At 44.1% G+C, this 19,896-nt stretch overlaps 1 protein-coding gene across 1 annotated transcript in view; it reads left to right on the top strand.

The window, feature by feature from the left end:
- The first annotated feature begins 4,409 nt into the window (after positions 1-4,409).
- LOC146867251 (glutathione peroxidase 3-like) overlaps positions 4,410-19,896 on the top strand; it is a 67,895-nt gene continuing 52,408 nt past the window's right edge. Inside the window, exons 1-2 of the mRNA XM_085614867.1 lie at positions 4,410-4,603; positions 5,674-5,848. The gene's annotated coding sequence lies outside the window, so the exon portion shown is untranslated. The remainder of the gene's footprint in view (positions 4,604-5,673; positions 5,849-19,896) is intronic.

Genomic DNA, 19,896 nt, shown 5'->3' with positions numbered 1-19,896 from the left:
CATGGACTGGACTTGGGAGGAGTTTAATCATGTGGTATTGAGTGGAGTGTAATTATGTCAAGTTGAATTATGTGGTGTAATTATGTCATGTGGTGTGGAATTGTGTGGCATTGAATTGTGTTGTGTGGTTTTATGTGTAATCATGTGGCATGTTTTTGAGTGGAATTTTGCAGAGTGGAATTATGAGGCAGGTTGCAGAGTTGAATTTTGTGGAGTGTAATTATGTGTTTTGGTGCTGAGTGGATACTTGTGGAGTGAAATTATGTGGTGTGGAGTAGAATTATGTGGAGTGGAATTATCTAGAGTTGAATTGTATTGGGTGGAGTGGAATTATGTGGTTTGGAATGGAGTGGAATTATGGTGCGTGGAGTGGTATGTGAAGTGGAATTATGTGACATGAGGCAGAATGGAAATATATGGAGTTGAATTTGTTGGTTTGGAACTATGTGGCATGAAGTGGAATGATGTGGAGTGGAATTGTGTGGAGTTGAATAGTGTAGCATGTATTTGTGAGAAATTGAAATGTGTTGTTTGAAGTGAAATTATGCTGTGTGGATTTGTATGTTGTGGAATTACATGCCTCTTAATTGTGTGGCTTTGTGTTGAATGATGTGGAGTTGAGTTATGTAGAATGTAATTATGTGGCATGGAGTGAGGCTGAATTATGTTTAGTGCAATTGTGTAGCATAGAGTGGAATTATGTGTAGTGGACGGGGTGGTAGGTGTTAGAAGATGAAAGAGGGACGGGCCGGAGGGGATGGCTTCAAATACGAAGTTCCCAGGGCCAAAGGAAATACACTCAGCAATGTAAACATGTTTATCTGCCATCTGAGCAAGCCAGGGGAGAGAATGTGGCATAACGGCCAAAGCTGCTGACTTTACAGCAGGGAAACCTGGTTCAAGTCTCAGCGTCTGCTCAACATCCTGTGACTCTGGCCAAACCACTTAATCTTTCTGTGCCTACACAAAGTGAAGTTATCACACAATTTACCCTTTCTTCTCCCAGTCAGCAGAGCCTGTTTGCCCAATATCAAAGCACTATAGTAGGTATTTGTGACTTTTGTGTCGCAAGAACTTGCATGTTGCTTTTGTAATATTTTTCATCTGGTTCCATAGAAAAACCTTAAGATTATACAATTAAATTGAACACGTAATGGAATTATTTGTAGACATAGTTCGGAATAGAACATTTAGGCAGATGTCAAATGTAAATTCTTTTACAAAGAAACATGTCAACTTGCTTCCCTGTTTCAAGTCCCCAAAGGCAGAGCTTCCCAATGCAAAAATAAATAACATCAGCATTTGCACTGGGAAATTCTGACTTTGGAGACTTCAAACATGGAAGCAAGATCTGCAATCTGATATCTGCAAGTGAGCCTGGGGAGGATATGGCGTAACGGCCAAGCTACCACCTTCAGAGCTGGGGAACGAGATTCGAGTCTCAGCACAGGCTCAACGTTCAGGGACTCCGGTGCAAAACGTTTAATCTTCCCATACCTACACAAAATTAATATGTCCTTGTTTAAAGCGCTCCCACACCTTGGGGTCGAGTTTGCGCTATATAAAAGCTGCAACAAAAATAAAAGTCAGAGGACAAGACAAAGGCATCTGGTCTTCCCTTTCATCTATTGTGCTGGGTAGGGTGGGAGGCACAACAATGGGAGGGAGGGGGAACAAGCAAACAGACGTGATACAGCAGATGACAGAGCCATCTACCAAAGATGCACTCTGTAGAGTGGCTCAACAAAAAGAAAAAGTATCTCCCAAAAGCGCAAGCAGTGTAAGGACTCAAGTACTAGGGCCTGTCTCCAGGGGATGGTCACAAGTAAAAAGAGTTGACCAGCAGGAAGCAAGCAATTGAGAGTGGCTTTGAAACCATCCAATGGTAAGTAATGGACTGCCTCCAAGCCATTTTTAATAAAGTTGGATTGAATTGAATTTCCATTGGGTATTATGAGAAATACGAACATTTTAAAAAAATGTGTTTAATTGTTCTTCACATAATTCAACTAATACTGGTAGTGGCCACGGGTAGCACCCATTATGGAATTTAAGATCATATCGAAGCTTAAAAAATCACAGGCTTTTACGAGTACCTGTAGTTCCTATCGGACTACATTTCGCAGAATTCCGGCAAGTTGCGAAACACGCATGTCCGGTCTTCGCCATTCTGGTAGGACTCACACGCCCTCGGAGGCGTGACCACTAGCGGTTATGGCAGCAATGCTGTCTTCTTAAGCTGGGTCCTCACAATCCTCAGAGCGCAAGACCGGGGACACGGATCAAATAGGTGCGATTATGGGGCAGGACCCTTGGCGGTGTAAGTAAGAGCGAGTGGGCAGACATCTAGAAACTACTACATCAGGTATGTTCTTGAACCTTGAATTTCAACACCGGTTACTGACGGCAAAAGTGGTGCCATTTTCTTTGCTTTTGTTTCCCTCATCGGTCTTCTATTTTCCCATTTGGCATTCGGACATGACCAGTGTCTGACTAAAGGGCTACCCTAGATTTCCTGATGTCCCCAGTGATGTACATATTCTCCCGAAGTGGGGTAAGGGAGAATGTTATGATTGACATGAGAGTGTAGATGTGACACTTTGGTGGGATTGTAGTACTGTATGGTTAGAAGAGAGTCACACTGGAACGGTTTCCTGTGAGACTACACATGCACAGCAGCTTGAAAAGTAGCAATATGCGATATATATCGCCACATCACTATATATACACCACAGAGCCAAACGAGGTATTGATATATAGTACTGGATAAGCATACCAAGTTGGTGTGAGGAATGATGGCGTCTACACAGCCTACCTGTTTGACAAGCATGGGTGTAACCAATAGCACATCACTAATGGGAAGTGTTGATTTCATGACAGCAATGTTGCACTATGATCTCCTTTCTCTCTCTTTTTTTATTTTCATTTTCAGATGGAGTAAAGAACTATAGAAGCAAGATAATGTGTCTGTTTCTAGTTTTAAAGGAGCAGCTACCTGCCCTTTTGAGATACAAGTGGATAGGGACTGTCCTGTTCACATAACCAGGGAGGATACCCCCTTTTATTGCCCTGAAAAAGTCCTGGCCCATACTGGCCAATAGAGGACTGAAACATGTTGGCAATAGGGTCATAGGACAATAAAACTCCAAGTGACCCCCCCCCCCCCAGTTTAATATTTTAATATCCCCGACAGCTCCACGAATAAAGGGATACTGGGATCTGTCTGTGGATTTTTCATCTTTAACACCCCCTGGCCATATCTTTTCAAGAGCTCCTTGGAATACGGTCAAGCCCACCCTGACCTTTAGGATTCAGGGTGACCCGATGATGAAGCATGACACTACTAGAGTGTGTGAGAGTAATATAAACAAAAGGAATGATTTCCTTCCCCACCATCTAGTGGGTAACCACTGAATTGCTTCAGAATAACCTTCCCATACTTAACTAACCTAATCTAGTTTTAGGCACTCTTGAACAGTGTTCACAAGCCTGTGGGGTACTTTATGTGGAACAGTGTTGAACACGGGAGGGTGTAGAGACCGCCTCTCTGCCCTTACGGCATAGGAGAAGCTTTCTCTGCATGCCATAGTTTCCTTGTTTTTCATAGCCTTCCCCATGCCGCAACCACATCACTAAACACCTACGAAATCTCCACTGGCTTCCCATCAAAAGAAGAACAACCTTTAAGCTCCTCACTCAGGCATACAAGGCACTCCACAACATCGGACCAGCATACCTAAACCACTGCCTCTCCTTCCACGCACCCAAGAAACACCTCCGATCACCTGACCTCTCTCTGGCTACCGCCCCACACATTGACAAGACCAGAACGGGAGGAAAGTCTTTATCCTACCTTGCAGCCAAGGCCTGGAACGACCTCCACCTCTGACAAACACCTACAATGCTCCAGTTCAGGAAGGGAATCAAGACCCGGCTCTTCGGATGACCCCAGTACTCAACGGAGCCGCCTTGAGACCCTTGTGGGTGAGTAGCTGCGCTTCACCAACCTCTGACTGATTGACTGATGTCTCTGACCCTGCCCTTTTACAATCTGAAAACATTAGCAAATGGTCAAAATTTTACTCCAAGATAATCTGCAGCCCATCCTTTTGATCATACATAGCTGAGATCGTGGAGCAAACATTTTTGCAGGTAGAAATTAAACCACGATCCTGTGGTGGGTAAAACGAACGAGGCCAATGAGTTTAAATGAAATTTGTCAAACGCGAAGTCGTCCTTTGGACAAAGAGCCATTGGCACTGAAACAAGAGAAGTGCAGACCTGTACATGATTGCACATCCCCCACCCAGCTGCCCTCCTCCCAAAGCCGCCATTGTGAAATAGATTTGCATAGCACTGCAGCCCGGGGATAACGGAGGCACCGAGGCAGAGAATCTGCTGAGCCCTGACAAAGAGGCGCACTTGAAAAGGAGCAGGCTTCGAGAACAGGCCCCAGCGCTGCTCTGTGAATTATGAGCGGAGGCTAAAGTTAGCTGCACCGGGTCTGTTTTCATTAATCAAAACAGAAGGCTGGGATGCAGATGATCGCAGGGTTCGGAACATAGGAAGGCACCGAGAGATACAAGCATCTTTCTTTCGCAAGGTGAACGGGCACTGGGGCACCGGGGTGAGGGGCTCATTTTAACCCTGAACCGCAGCACTTGGAAAAGTTTGGTCCCTGTGCTTGAAATGGGGAAGTAGAAGTGCAGGTACTCCGTACCAAAACACTGATTGTTTCTGAGAAGTGTCTGTACGCGCCTATGAAAACCATTACGTCTGTCTAAAAGAAAGTTCCGGTACAGAAGTGCCGGTAGGTACTCTGTACCGGACAGTACCGGCCCATTTAAAGCATAAAGAACTAAACTTCAAGGAATACATTCGTACCCCGAAAGAATGGCAGGAATTTGTAAAGTGAACCATGGCGTTAGGGAAAGGGGGAACCCCAACAGAAATCAGCTTACAAAATCGGGCTGGGGTGGATTTAGATGTGTTTGTTGCCTGAACACTGCGAGAGCAAAAACGACAAAGTGGACACAGACTTGTTTACTACTAATTAGGGGTGGGCGGAATTTGCGGAATTAACCTTCGCAAATTATCGCGAGAATGTTTAAAATTATCGCAAACAAGCAGAAATATCGCGAAGATGCGGAAGTTTTTTTCCGGCATGTTCGCGCGATTTTCTGCATGGTTGCGGGTCGCCAACTTACCCATGTGGCTGCTTGCGGGCGCGGCCATCTTGTTTTGAGTTGTTCTCGCGGTGCATGATCGCGAGAAGAAAGACGTGATCGCGCGACGCATGACGTCACTGCGGGCGCGAACTGTCGCGAGACAGCGCAAATGGCTAAAAACAATACAACATCTCATGGAGAACGCGACCGGATCAAGAAAACTTGTCGGCGAACGCAGGGATTCAGGTAAGGCGATCGCGCGCGCGCGAGAATGTATCATTTTACAGCGCGAGCAAGAAACAAATTATCGCCAAGCTGCGGAAACCGGAATTTTTGACATTTTCGCGCTCTCCGCGGAACGCAAAAATGTCAAATTATCGCAATTTCCGCGACCGGAACGAAATTTTTGCCCAGGCCTACTACTAATCCTAATTTCTTGCGGTGGTAGTTTCTGAGGGACACGCCATACACCGGCAGTGACCGAAGTGTCCTATGTCGTTGACAGGTTCTCATCTTCCTCGTGACTGAGCGCGTGCTGGTGCGTGGCGGCGATGACGCGATCAGTCCACGAGTTTACCGCCAAAAGCCTCCTGGGCCAAGATGTCTCCCTCGACAGGTACGGGGGCGTCGTGCTGCTGGTCACCAACCTGGCAACCTTCTGAGGGTCCACTCTGGAGCAGGTAAGAGACGACGAACCTTACACACAGGCGTAATGGCACATGAGTGAGGAACTAAGCGGTGCTTACGTTATGGGCGGTGCTCTTGTTAATCTTAATTTGCTGAGTAATGATGCCCATGTTAAAGAGATGTTTTGCTGATAGGTTTGCTTGTGTGCGTGCTATCTTATCTTTAAAGGCTCTAACCATTTCACAAAAACGATTCAGTAATTTATAATACCAACATATATATCATGAGATGTAAAGGTAACATTAAAACCCGCACTGCCCTTTGGGTAGAGATGCTGGGAGCGCAGGCCACAACTCACATTGAGTTAAATAGCACACATACACGTCCAGCCGCCACCGATCATCAACATTTGCCTAGGAATAGGATTAACAGACAGTAAGCAATGGTGTTGAACACTGCCTAGTAGTCTCCCTCCATCATGGGAGTGACTGAGCTGTGATTAGAATGCATAATAAAGCACAATCAATAGAGAGAAAGAGGGTAATTTATCTGAGTCAGGAGTACTGTGTCCCAGCTTCATGGTTTCCAGAGGAGAAAGCAGGGCAATTGGTACACCATGAGGCGCTCCTAGGAGCTAGGGGCAACACAGCCAAACCGTGGCCTTTCCTCCACAGATAAGGCTGTAGCTGGACTATGGGGGCCGAGGACAGCTCTACGTTGGGGTCTCTCCAGTCAGAGACACGTGGTAGCAGTCTACTCAGAGAAAAAACAAGCATTTGCAATGCAATAGGTCTCGCAGTTGTTAAGAGTTTGAGCTATTGGCACTGTAAATGGCAATGCCTTTTATTTATGTGTGGGTTTTTAAAACATAAATAAAAGGCATTGTCATTTACAATGCCAATAGCTCAAACTCGTATAAATGCGAGACCTATTGCATTGCAAATGCTTGTTTTAAAATTAGCGCCTCAGAACCTCGGCAGAGGTAGGCAGCGCTACATGAATATCACTACACTGCAATCCTACGGTGTGCAGAGAATGTTCGTTGGTTTATACCACAATTAAAGTAGTATTTTTGGCACAGGCACATATATAAATGCGAATATGTTACTGAATATACAGGTCTCGTCCAATTATGGGGAGCGTTTTAAAGTCGTCGTCATAATGTATATGATCACCAACTATTGTCCAATATTAAGCAAACCTTGAGCATAAATATTTAAGCCAATTATCCATGAGGGTGAACCCGGCTGTGGAGGAATGATGCATCTCTCATCTGTCACTCGTGGCTGCGTGCTCAGGAGTTGTGTATCGTATTTATTTCTGTACCAGGAGCGTTCTTTTCTAGCCCTTAAAAGACCAAAAATCCCACCCAACAAACAGAATGCGCCACAAAGTGAGTCGGGGTGCCACAGTGGGGCTCGGGTGCACACAGGGCTCGCGCCTGCCGGTGCAGTGCTTCCGCTGCCCGCCTCCAGCGCGTGCATGCAACGGAGATTTCACCTGCACGTTATGTGAGGTTTATGTTAATCTGTTAATCGTGAAAAGCAAATTTCACTGGGTGAAATTAAAAGCGATTAAAAGCATACTGAGGTTTTGACTGTAGATAATCTGTGGTTAAATTAACTCAAACACATGTGAGTTAGAGCACGCACCCGCCTGAAATTATGGGCCATTGAGGCAGGTACAGGCCAAATCATGGAAAAAGATGGAGTGAGGCAAAGAGGCATTCATTCTGGGTGCAGACAGCAGGGACTGTTCCTCTCATCAAACTTACTCACATAAATTACCAATTTTTACGTAAATAATAAATCGTTTTAGAGCGCCAACCATCACTTTTTCCTCGAAGTACTTTACATTTATTGTAAAGATATGTAAAGATACAATATTACTCAGATATTGCTCCAAAAAGCATGAAAGGCTGAAATGTCTTTGCCGGGCGGCTAACTCGTGTTCTCCACCTACGCAGGCTCAAGGCGCAGTCATCGTTTTTCTTCAATAAGGTCCAAGTCAGATAAAATGTGTGTATTTATTTATTTATTTTTTGCTCGAGAGGTCATTCGTTTTCATTATACTTTCCATATCTCTGGTACTAAAAAAGGGTTATGCCGTTTTGCGGGTATGAGGTTTGCGCATTCTTCTATTTAAAAGATTACTTTATTTTCTCTTTGTAATGAAGGAGTTAGTTTTAAAATGCACACACTTTTTTGTGTAATAAAAATAAGTTATTTAATTGTTGGCGCTTGGTAATTCTTTAGGAAAGGGTGTTTTTATTTTTGTTGCGGGGTTTTGAGGAAATCATTATTTATTTTTAAAAATAACATTAACGGGCATTATTATGTTGATGCTCCTTGCGTGTTTCATGGCAAGATCCAAAGCATTTGTTTAAGTTGTCCATGACCGGCCCAAACTATGCAGTTATGTATATATTTTTAACAAATATTACATTATACAGGAATTTAGCATGACGAGGTAGCGCCTCTTTGTAAGATGCTTAGCTTTAGTTATGTACAAAGTGTACAGTGAGTGAGGGCCTGCAATTAGGCGCCGCGCTCGCTTGGCAGAAGCCAGAGCTATTTAATCTCAAACACGCAGTGGAGCCCGTGTTTTCCAGCGATGTCAATGAAAACACGCTCCTGCAATGGAGTGCTTGCTATGGTCTAAACATGGGACCATCTAACCCTGCGGCATCTCCCGGAACGTGGTGAAGTGTCACCTCCAGGTCAATGCACCATGGACAAATGTAGCCTCCTCAGAGTGGGGTCAGCCAACCATAAACCCTGGTGAAGGTCTGATCACAGCACATGCATGAAGAAAGAAGGGACAAATCACCTAAAACAACAAGCGCGAAAGTGAAAGTGATCGCGATCAAACATCAAAGCGGCCCTGTATTCAAATGTATTCAAAGCGCCCGCGAAATGTAAGTGATAGCGAATGCGATCACACTTCAAAGCGTCCGTGTGGCCTGCGAAAGTGAAAGCAAACGAGTGCTTTCAGGCCTCCAAATGGTGCGCGCGCCCGGACGGCGCACATGCACTGTATTTGGAGGCCTGAAAAGCCACTGTTTGCACTTCCAAAACTCGCTTACTATGAGTCTCGCCAGTGCAGCGCTAAAGCGCTGTCTCAGGCGAGACCTAAAAAGTGGTCCATATTTGAAAATCAGCCCATTTCTGAACTTGTAAATAAACGTGAAATAGTTATTTTGCAAGGTATGGGTGACAGTATGAATTTGTGTTTGCTGCAGACCGTGCTTGTGGTAATAGGGTAAGCTGTAGTGAAGCCAGCCCCACATGGAAATGAAACTGGCCCACAACCTGCTAGAAATCTGGCCCACACAATGCCCTGCCAGACCAGCCCTTCTGGCGCTGCCAGATTGATCGCCCTTTAAACCAGTCTGACCCTGGGTGTAATCCATCATATGGTTTCTGACCACCCCCAAATTTAGGCACAGGCATAAAGTCATATATATTAATTACGCTTGAGAATGTGCTTCAGACTCAGTAAATACTTCCACAAACCAGATCAGCATTTGAGGCTGCTGTTATTCCGATTAGCATCAGCCCTAATGGATGGAATGCTGGGGCTGCGTGGCTTTATTGATTCCTATGTAGAACTAAAAGAGAGTTTAATGTTTACTGCACCTACTAACTGAAATTAAATGAATGGCCTAGTTGTTTAACCAAGTTTACATATCATTGCTAGAAGAGCTGTGGATAATCACAGTAAATATAACTGAAACCTCCCACACCTTGTGTGGCAATAGCTGCATATATTTTCTTTTATTAATAACATTCTACCCCAAAGTCTGACATCTGATATCAGGCCTTAGACCTCTAAATAGGGATGGCTCTTACACTGCTACCATCTAAGCAGTTGTTGGTGCTACAAAATAACAAGATGGCATTGCCCCCCATTCCTCTGGGGTGGTCAGTGGAGGCGCATATTTCATTGTGACGCCGGGCACACCATAATAAAAAGGATGCTGGGAGACTTTGTATGGACTCACAGGTCATCTCTGCCTCCAACTAGCCTTGCACGACCGCCCTCAACTAGCCCAGTGTCTGGCCTGCATATAATTCCTCAACCTTCAACCTCATGGGCGTGGTGAATTAGGTGACTTACATATTTATTTATACAGAATGGCACTGAAAAAATGGTCATGTGAGCATGGTGACAAAATGCACATTTAGGGGCATATTTACAAGATAATGACGCAGTGCGGCACTGCAAGCCATCTTGCTGCGTTGCGCTGCGTCATTAGGAAAGTACAGGAATGCTTCGTATTTACAATAATATGACAAATCGCTGTGCTTTCATCAGGGCGTTCAGGCACCTTCGGACCAAGGTCATTGCGGCTACTAAGAGGCCTTTCTTCGCTCGAACAGGAGCCACCCGAGAAGCATGCCGGGGATAAGACATTGATCTCTCCCGTACCCAACCATCGCAATCCTCCCGAACCTGCGCATTCCCATGCTGCCTATTCAGGCCTTCGCTCGAACAGGAGCCACTCGAGAAGCACGCCGGGGATGAGACAGTGATCTCCCCCACAATCAATCCTCGCAATTCTTCTGAGCCTGCGAGTTCCTGTGCTACCAAGCTGCCACGGGTAGGACATCGTTCCTTTCGTAGATACCACCCTATGGTCTACATCCTGGACCATAAGCAACTTCTCAGGCATTCTTATTCACTAGTTCTGATGATGATCCCATAACCGTTGTTTGGGATGGAAACGGAGTAAAAAACCACATCTTAACTCCAACTGTTATTTATGATTTTTGCGGAGTACAAGATGTTCTTTTTATTGTGACTACTGTTATTTTAGCATCACCACAAAGTCACCTTACAGTTATATGCTTGAGGTCAGGAAATCTGTTGATTTACAAGAACCCCGTCACTTCCTGCTCACTTCATGATACTGTATGTTTTTTCGTGTTTATCGAATATGTGAATAAATACAAATACCTTCCATTTGGATAGTAATATACCCAACACTGATTGTAGTTTTGTGGTAATGGTTATGTATTTTTCTTGAAAGGGACCGTTGTCTCTAATAACATACTACTACCCTTGGTCCCTTCTGACTTATAGGGTTCCCTTGTCCTGTATATGTATCTGTGTATGTGTGTGTGTATATATATATATATATACTAAAAAAATCATAGGTTTCACACACGTTATAGTTAGGAATTAGCATTTAAAAAACCTTGCAAATTCACTGAAAAAACTATAGGTTTCACACATGTTATAGTTAGCTGGACATTTCACTCGTAAAAAAACATTGAAATTCCCCCGTTATAGTTAGTTCAGCTAACTATAACTCGCGCGACCGCAATCCACTGCTGATGACGTCACATATGAAGAGAAGCCAATGCTGATAAGTTAGTCTAGATAATTTAGAAGACTTGTGTTAGCTAAAGGTCTAACCTTCGTTCCCACACGGAGCACCAATTTCATCAAGATGAAAACAGAGGCAATCGAGTTCTGTCGTAAGATAAGGCTTAAAATGTTTTTTTCTGGGAATGAAATTCCAGCTACCAATGAAGTGACCGGTTTGAGAAAAAAATCCAATTTCTGTCCTCCTTCGCACAAGGTACCTAAAGAGATCATCACTTTTGAAAGAACTGTGTTGTCCGCCATTTCCCATATGGAAAAGAGATCTAAATTTGTTAAACACAATATTTCTAAATCCCAACGGGATGCCCTAGCCTCTCTAAAAAATGACTCTTCGGTAATTATCAAACAGGCCGATAAAGGTGGGTCGATTGTGGTCTGGGGAACCCCAGAATATACTACAGAGGTGCTCAGACAATTAAATGATCCCATCTGCTACCAGCGCATCTCTAAAGATCCCACATTGGAACTCCAAGGTCATCTGTTTGACATCTTAGAGAAAGGTTTCGATCAAGGTTTCCTTGGCCCAAAGGAATACCAATTTTTGCAAAATAAACATCCTTGAATTCCGGTTTTCTACATCTTGCCAAAAGTGCATAAAAACGAGACCTCTCCACCGGGCAGACCAATAGTCTCGGGTTATAGTTAGCTGAACTAACCATAACGGGGGAATTTCAATGGTTTTTTACGAGTGAAATGTCCAGCTAACTATAACATGTGTGAAACCTATGGTTTTTTCAGTGAATTTGCAAGATTTTTTAAATGCTAATTCCTAACTATAACGTGTGTGAAACCTATGTTTTTTTTTGTGAATTTGCAAGGTTTTTTAAATGCTAATTTCTAACTATAACGTGTGTGAAACCTATGTTTTTTTTAGTGAATTTGTAAGGTTTTTTAAATGCTAATTTATGTATGTATTATTATATTTTTTATATATTTATTTTACAATAAACTACCTATGTATATAGTTATAGATTGACTGTATCCTGTAATATGGAATGGCTCAGCTCTTCTTTTTTGAATTTGCATAAAGTTGAACAGCATAGTTAATATCTTCTATAAACTTATAAACAGTTTAAAATGTTTGTTTTTTTAAGGGTTTTTCACGGTGCTTGCACCGTGCTTGCACCGTGCGCACACCCCGCGATTTTTTGAAAAAAAAAAAAAAAAAATTTCACCCTTCGGGGTCCTTTAGGGACCCCCTGAGAAGGTCTAGGGGGTCAGGGACTCTCTACCCTGCCCCCTTTTCACGTTCTCCACTTGTGTTTTTAGCTCTCTTCTGCCTCTAAAACTCAAAATGGCGGCGCAAAGTGCGCGCACCGTGCGTGCGCCGTGTGCGCACACCGCGATTTTTTGAAAAAAAATAAAATGTTTTTTTCACCCTTCGGGGTCCTTGAGGGGCCCCCTGACAAAGACTAGGGGGTCAGGAACTCTCTACCCTGCCCCCTTTTCACGTTCTCCACCTTTCTTTTTCACTGTCACACACAAAATGGCGTCCGACACTTCCTGATTTCGACCGATTGGAATGTTGACTGACATCTAACCACCAATCAGAATTACGCTCGCGGACATTTGGTGCGCGCACGGTGCGCGCACGGTGCGCGCACGGTGCGCGCATATAGATATTTATGTACTTTTAACTGCAATTTTCTCATGAACTACTGAACAGATTGACACCATATATGCAAAAAGGCACATGCCTGACCTGAGGACTACCTATTTGCCAAATTTCAAGTAATTCTGTTCAGCCGTTCGGGCTGTACCTTCGACTAAAGGTCCTACGGGAAAATGCATGGGCAAAACGCGTTTTGGGACCCCCCTTTTTTCTCAGCGCCCGCTTGACGAATCACCCCGAGACTTTCAGGGTAGGAGCTGAGCAGAGCACCCCATTAGTTTTGAAAATTTCACGAAGATAAGTCAACCGGCGCCAAAGTTATTCAAAATAGAATTTTCAGATTTCCTATGGGAACTCGGTCCTAACTATAACTATCTACTGGCGACCGCCAGTAGATAATAATATATATATATATATATATATACACACACACATACATATATATATATATTTTCATCTGCACTGGTGCACAATAGGCTGCCTAGCACCAACTTAGGCACCCCTGCACCATGGTGGGATGATTGTTTTTGTGCAGGGACACCTTCCCTCACAAAAACAATAATTGATGGCATTTTCCTCCTATGTGTGCTGCAGGAAAAAACAAGGAGAAATAAAGGTATTGCTACTTGTTGCGCCAATTTAACGCCTCCCCTGGGAAGGCATTAGAATCTGACGCATTCCCAGGTTTACAAAACCTTGTAAATCTGAAAATGAGTCAGAATCCATAGGTGTTGCATGGGACCTCCCACAGTAACACTCATTGTACGCCCCTTTCACACAGAGTAATGTGTGAAAGGGGGTCATATTTAAAAGGCCACGAAAAGCCACACTGCGCCACCAGAGCATCAAAAAAAGTGATGCTCTGGTGGCACAAGGGACTTGTAAATAAGCCCTTTATTTTTTGCGGTTTTACTTGCCCAGACTTGGTTGAAGGGAATTTGACAGGGCTGTCCTCTGTTAAGGCGGCGGAGTGTCGCCCCACTAAAAAAATGCCCCCAGGGATAGATAAACAAAATGGTAATAAATTAGCATTTTGTTTTTCAAAACTCCGTCCCAAGCCAAGCGTTAGGACGGGGGGGGGGTTAGCTGCAGTTATAGGCAGGCAGAGCACTTAGGTTTAAAGTGCGCATGTCTTTTTGGCCCCAGACATGCACAGTTTAAACCTCTCTAACACTGATGGGTTAGAGACCGCATAGGGCTCCAGTGCCCTCAGAGCAGCGAGAGAGGCCGCTCCCTCCAATCCTGGAGCTGCTTTCATGCTGTATGAAAGCAGCACAACGATTGGTTACTCCAGCTTCCTGGTCCTAGGTTGGAGCCTGCCTGCCTGGAGAACAGAAGACTCTAACGAGGAGGATGTCGCTCTAGGACTAAAGGTAAGTGTCATTTAAAAAGAGAAAAAGATTTATAACTTTGATATTTTTTCCCTCCCTCTGCACCACCCTCCTTACATGCCAGCCGCCACTGGTATTTGAGTGCTTTACAACAGATCCAGACTACGTTCCATATTTTTCTTTATTGTTTTAGGCACAGGGAGATATGGCAATTTGACCAGAATCACAGGATGTTGAGCCAATGCTGGGATTCTACCTGGTCCCAAAGTTAGCAGCTCAATCCACTAGCCCACGTCTTCACCCACGTAAAGCATATATTAATGAATGCATCCATTATTGTCATATGGCACCAAGCACAGTTAATAGAATGAAACATGGGTTTCTCACAAGGGCCCTCAGGTACTAAAGGTTTGAGCGAGCACTCATGTATTTACCTATCATTTTAAAGGCTGGCTGGAGTAGTACTAAGTTGTTTTGCATCACACAAGCATCCCTGCTTACTTTCAGGAATGAGGGTCAAGGAGTTTAACTTTAATACGATTCACGTTTTGTCCGACTCTATTCGAATTTCTACAGGGGTGTGACACACAAAAAAATAAGCATTGGGAATGTGAGTAGGTCTGGTTTATAAATTAAGGGGACGTTTGTGTCATTGTTTAGGCTATAAATAAGTCATCATGCATGTTCTCTGTCGTTCTTCTTTGCAGTCATTCATCCTTTCATCCATCAAGTGACTCATTCTACCATTCTCCCTTTGACACCTCAATAAAGCACACACAAACTCAACAATATATGCAAAATAAATTCAAAGAATATAAGTATGTGAAAAGAAAGCATGCTGCAGTCTAGTCACGGTGGTAGTATGCTTACATTAATACCTAAAGGTATGCAGTTCCTCTTATCTCAGTGTCTAGGAGACAGTAAAACAGTAAACCAAGTCACCCCTGTTTGTAAGTACAAACTCGGTGGTTCTGGGGGTGAGAGAGGGGAGGGGGAATTCCTGCTATCGAAACTAGGGTCCTCACACACCCAAAATCTAGGTGTCATGCTTCATCATATGGACCTGCTCCTCATCGGGTCGGCGCTGCAATATCCAACGGGCACCCATAAAGGGGCTCTTTGGCGGAGATCTTTTGTTCCATGCCATATGATGCAGTGGGGGTGAGGGGCCTTCAGTGTGTAGATGTAGTGAAAGGGTGACTTAAAAAAGGTTGGATAGTCCAAATAAGACTTTTATTCTGGCTGGCTATCCACCTCATTAAAACAGAGTGACAGCTTTCTGACATGATGGTTCAGTTTAAGCTATGCTCAACTCTGAAGGGTATAAAGTTAAGGAGGTTCCTTGAGAGAGAGTTGTGAATACAGTGTGACCTGAATACCTTTGATACAGTTGGGTTTCCATTATGTATCCCCTTCTTTTAGGTCACTGCATGACACTACAGGAAACTTGAACCGTTGTGCGAACACGTGGTAGGTAGTACTCACCCCCACCATGCTGTGTAGATAGATTCACTCACTAGGTCCTGAAGAATTGCCACGGATCAAACTGACCAGCAGGCATGAAACATGTTGACCTTAAGAGTTGAGCATAGCTAAAACTGAACCATCATGTCAGAAAGCTGCCACTCTGTTTGTTTTAATGAGGTAGATAGCCAGTCAGAATAAAAGTCTTATTTGGACTATCCAACCTTTTCTAAGTCACCCTTTCACTACATATACACACCCAAGGCCCCTCACCCCCACTGCATCATACGACGAGGAACAAAAGATCTCCGCTAAAGAGCTCCTTTAGGGGTGCCCGGTGGGTATTGCAGCGCCGACCCGACGAGGAGCAGGTCCATATGATGAAGCGTGACACCTAGCTCGCTGGGTGTGTGAGGACCCTAGTTCCGATAGAAGGAATTCCCCCTATCCTCTCTATCACCCCCAGAACCACTGAGTTTGTACTTACAAACAGGGGTGGCTTGGTTTACTGTTTTACTGTCTCCTAGGCACTGAGATAAGAGGAACTGCATACCTTTAGGTATTAGTATTTGACTGGGCATTTATGCTGGACCTCTATAAAAAGCCCCACAGTTCCTTCTTTTGTTGATTGATCGCATGCACGGGCAACCTCCGTGGGACACTAGGTTACCAAACAGTATGAATTACACTGACTGGCCCAACATACACGCGCTATCTCCCTATCTATCGAATAAGATAGCCTCATGACCTACCAGACATGGAGGACACCCAGGGACTCAGTTTCAATGATGAAGCTGTAGCCGACATATTACAGAAAACACCCTCCCTCCTAGGGATGGGAGGAAGTGTGCAATCAGGGTCACAATCAGAAGACTGGACTTCCCTAACCTCACTAAAAAGGGAATGGCTGAAAATCACCCTTCATGGAGCCATGATGACAGAGTACCTGCGGGCCAACATCGCCCCCAGTGGACTCATAGTGAACATCCTACCCAGAATATTTCTGGAAGACCCAGGTTTAAAAAAAGATTGGTGTTTAGTATCCTGGAAATACCCTAGAGATCTTCTGGTGCTTATCATCAACACAGCAAAAAGGCTGGCAGATGCCCTTCTTGCCAGGATTCAGGCTGCCAAGGGGGCTTTAAAATCAACTGTCCAGACTACCACGTTTAAATCCAAATTAGCGGAAATCAATAGTGAAATAGCTGACAACAAGGAATATCTGTTGAAGCAGAAGATTGCCAAATTACAGAAGGACATCCAGAAATTTAATAAGGAGATAGTCTATCCTTACTTAAAAGATGACTATGCTGCATCAAAGAATGGGTACTCATCTGATGAGGGCACTGACACCAGTAGGAGGGGATCCTCCAACAGTGACTCTAGTACAGATAGTAAGGAAAGTAACAACCAGAGAAGGGGTAACTACCCTACTTACCCTAACTACAACAAAGCACCTCCATATCAGGGGCCAACAACTCCTTTTTTAGCAATTCCTGATGTATCCACTGGGCCAGCCCCAATACTATCCCATGGGCAACCCCCCTATTTTAGGCAGAGGCTGGGGCAGAGGAAGAGGGCGGAAAAGAGGGATGCAAAAATGAGTGCAGTGGCAAGACCAAACAGCACACACAGTAGAGACCAGGAGCAGGACCAGGGGGAAAATGAACTAGTGGTCAACCTATCACACAGAACATTAACTGAAACTGAGAAAAGAGTACTCGAAAAAGGATTAGGGTATGTACCAACTCCTAGATCCAACAGGTTCAGAGACAATTGTGAGATCCATGATTTTTTCCGAAAGATTCGTCTAAAAGCCTTTTTCCATGATACATCCCATATTGAAACAGGAGACCCTGGTTTATGAAACCCCTCTACCTTCACCCCGAGTAACGGTATGCTTCCCCCTGAAATACTAACTTTTGAAAAGCCGGTACTTAAAGATTTGGCGGGATCCCTAGAGGTAATCCTTTCCACAACCTGTCTAGTGCTGAGGAGACAGCAGCACGGTCATTGGCAGAAGACATTAGCATAACCATAAAGCAAGCCAACAAGGGAGGGGTGATCCAGTCCACCACTGACTACGATCTTGAGTGCAAACGCCATCTGGGTAATACCAGGTACTATACTCTTATTCCTGAATTTCCCACTCCCAGACTCACATCAGAAATCTGTAGCATGGTTTTTGAGGCAGAGACCAATGGGATTTCCAAAAAAGAAGCAGACTTTCTGAGAACAAAGGATCCAAGAGTGCCTTATTTCTATACACTCCCTAAAATTCATAAGGGTCCAACACTAGTGCCCGGGAGACCTATAGTCTCAGGAGTAGGTTCACTCTTGGAGCCCTTGTCAAGATTTTGCGATCACTTTTTACAACCTATAGTGAGAAAAATTCCTTCTTTTGTACTTGACACAACTGACATCCTACGTATTATAGAGGAAGTACAGGGCACAGACGAGATTAACATTCTAGTCACTCTGGATGTAGACGCGTTCTACACGAACATTTCCCAGCGGGCTACTCTGACTGCCATTGAATCATCACTCATGAAAGAAAACTGGACCTCACCTACCCCAGTCTCCTTCATCATGGGGTGTGCCACACTGGCATTGACTGAAAATTTCTTCGAATATCGGAAGCAACTGTTTCATCAGTCACATGTTACTTCCATGGGAAGTACCTTCGCCCCTAGTGTGGCTTGTCTATACATGGCCAACTTTGAAGAAAATGTCATCATGAATACAAGCAACCCCTACATCAGTAACCTAACCTTGTAGAAAAGGTTTATTGATGACATATTAATCTTCTGGAAAGGCGACCGTTCGACGTGTGAGAAATTCTGCGAATGGGTTAACACACAGAATGATTTTTTGAGATTCACTCATACCATCTCAGAGACGAACATACCCTTCTTAGACTTAAATCTGAGATTTGACCACACAGGGCTGAGCACAACCCTATACAAAAAACCTACTGATAGGAACAGTCTACTATTGTATAATAGCCACCACTCCAGGGCTCTTAAAGACAATCTCCCCTTTAGACAGTTCCTTCGCATCAGGAGGAACTGTAGTACCCTCAGACTACAGAACTGAAGCCAAAGGTTTGGAAAATAACCTAAGACAAAGGGGCTACCCAGAGTGTCTGGTCAGGAACTCCTTCAAAAGGGTTCTGAATAATCCCAGGAAGGCATTATTACATACAACATTAAAAGAACCTACTGACACCTTGACATGCGTCGCATCATACACACCAGATTCCACACGCATCAAGGGGATCATTAAGAAACACTGGGGCATCTTGAATACGGGAGACCTGGAGCTGTCTAGGTTTGCCTTCAAGAGAACTAAAAACTTGAAAGATATCCTAGTACACACAAGACCCAAGACTGAAAACAACAAGGTCCAAAGAACACTTTGGGACCTTTCCCCTGTTACAGGGCACTACCCTTGTGGTACCTGTGCGGTCTGTGAACAAACGAGAGCCACAAAAGACATTCACTCTCAGACACATTCACCTGGACTTTGAAACGTCACTCAAACTGCAACACATCCAAGTGATTATATTTGGTGGTGTGCCCCTGCAACAAGAAATATGTAGGGATGACTATGAGAGCAATCAGGACGTGAATTACGGAGCACAAGAGCAACATAAGATGCCAGAGAGTTACGACCAAGATGTACACTCACTATAAAGAACAGAAACACAGTCCAGAATCCTTACAGTGGCTTATTCTTGAAGCCCATCCTAAAATTACACAACACGCACTGTTCAGAATAGAACAACAGTGGGTACATCGTCTTTCCACGGCTCATCATGGCCTTAATGATAACATACCTTGGGCAGCCTTAAATGATAGATGGCATCACCCTGGTCAAGTTTTCCCGCAGCAATTCCTGGGTCTCCTTACACATACATGATTCTCTGGATCTGTTAACCAACTGCACCGTGTGAATACCACTGCACTATGTGATGTGATTGTCAGAATGGGATGAGATTATCAGAGTGTATATTTGATATTGGAAAGGCACGACTGAACACCTTATAAAATGTGCGTGGATGGCACGACGATACACTCAATATTATGTGCGTGAGATGACCCTTGAAAAATTATCTAGTTAAAAATTATCTAGTGCATGATACTGGCTCCCACATTATAATGGGGGAAGACTTACACTACACCTTTGCCACTTGGTTGGCGGTTCTATGTACACAGAGTGATTACGAATTGAACACCTGATACTAAATAACATCCACCGACCCCACTATAAGATGGCTGCCGCTGTAACTAGATACACATGA

Source organism: Triturus cristatus, chromosome 1_2 (genome assembly GCF_964204655.1).
Source record: "Triturus cristatus chromosome 1_2, aTriCri1.1, whole genome shotgun sequence".
Taxonomy (NCBI): domain Eukaryota; kingdom Metazoa; phylum Chordata; class Amphibia; order Caudata; family Salamandridae; genus Triturus; species Triturus cristatus.
The sequence above is the reverse complement of the archived record's forward strand: the minus strand, read 5'-3'. Positions and strand labels throughout refer to the sequence as shown.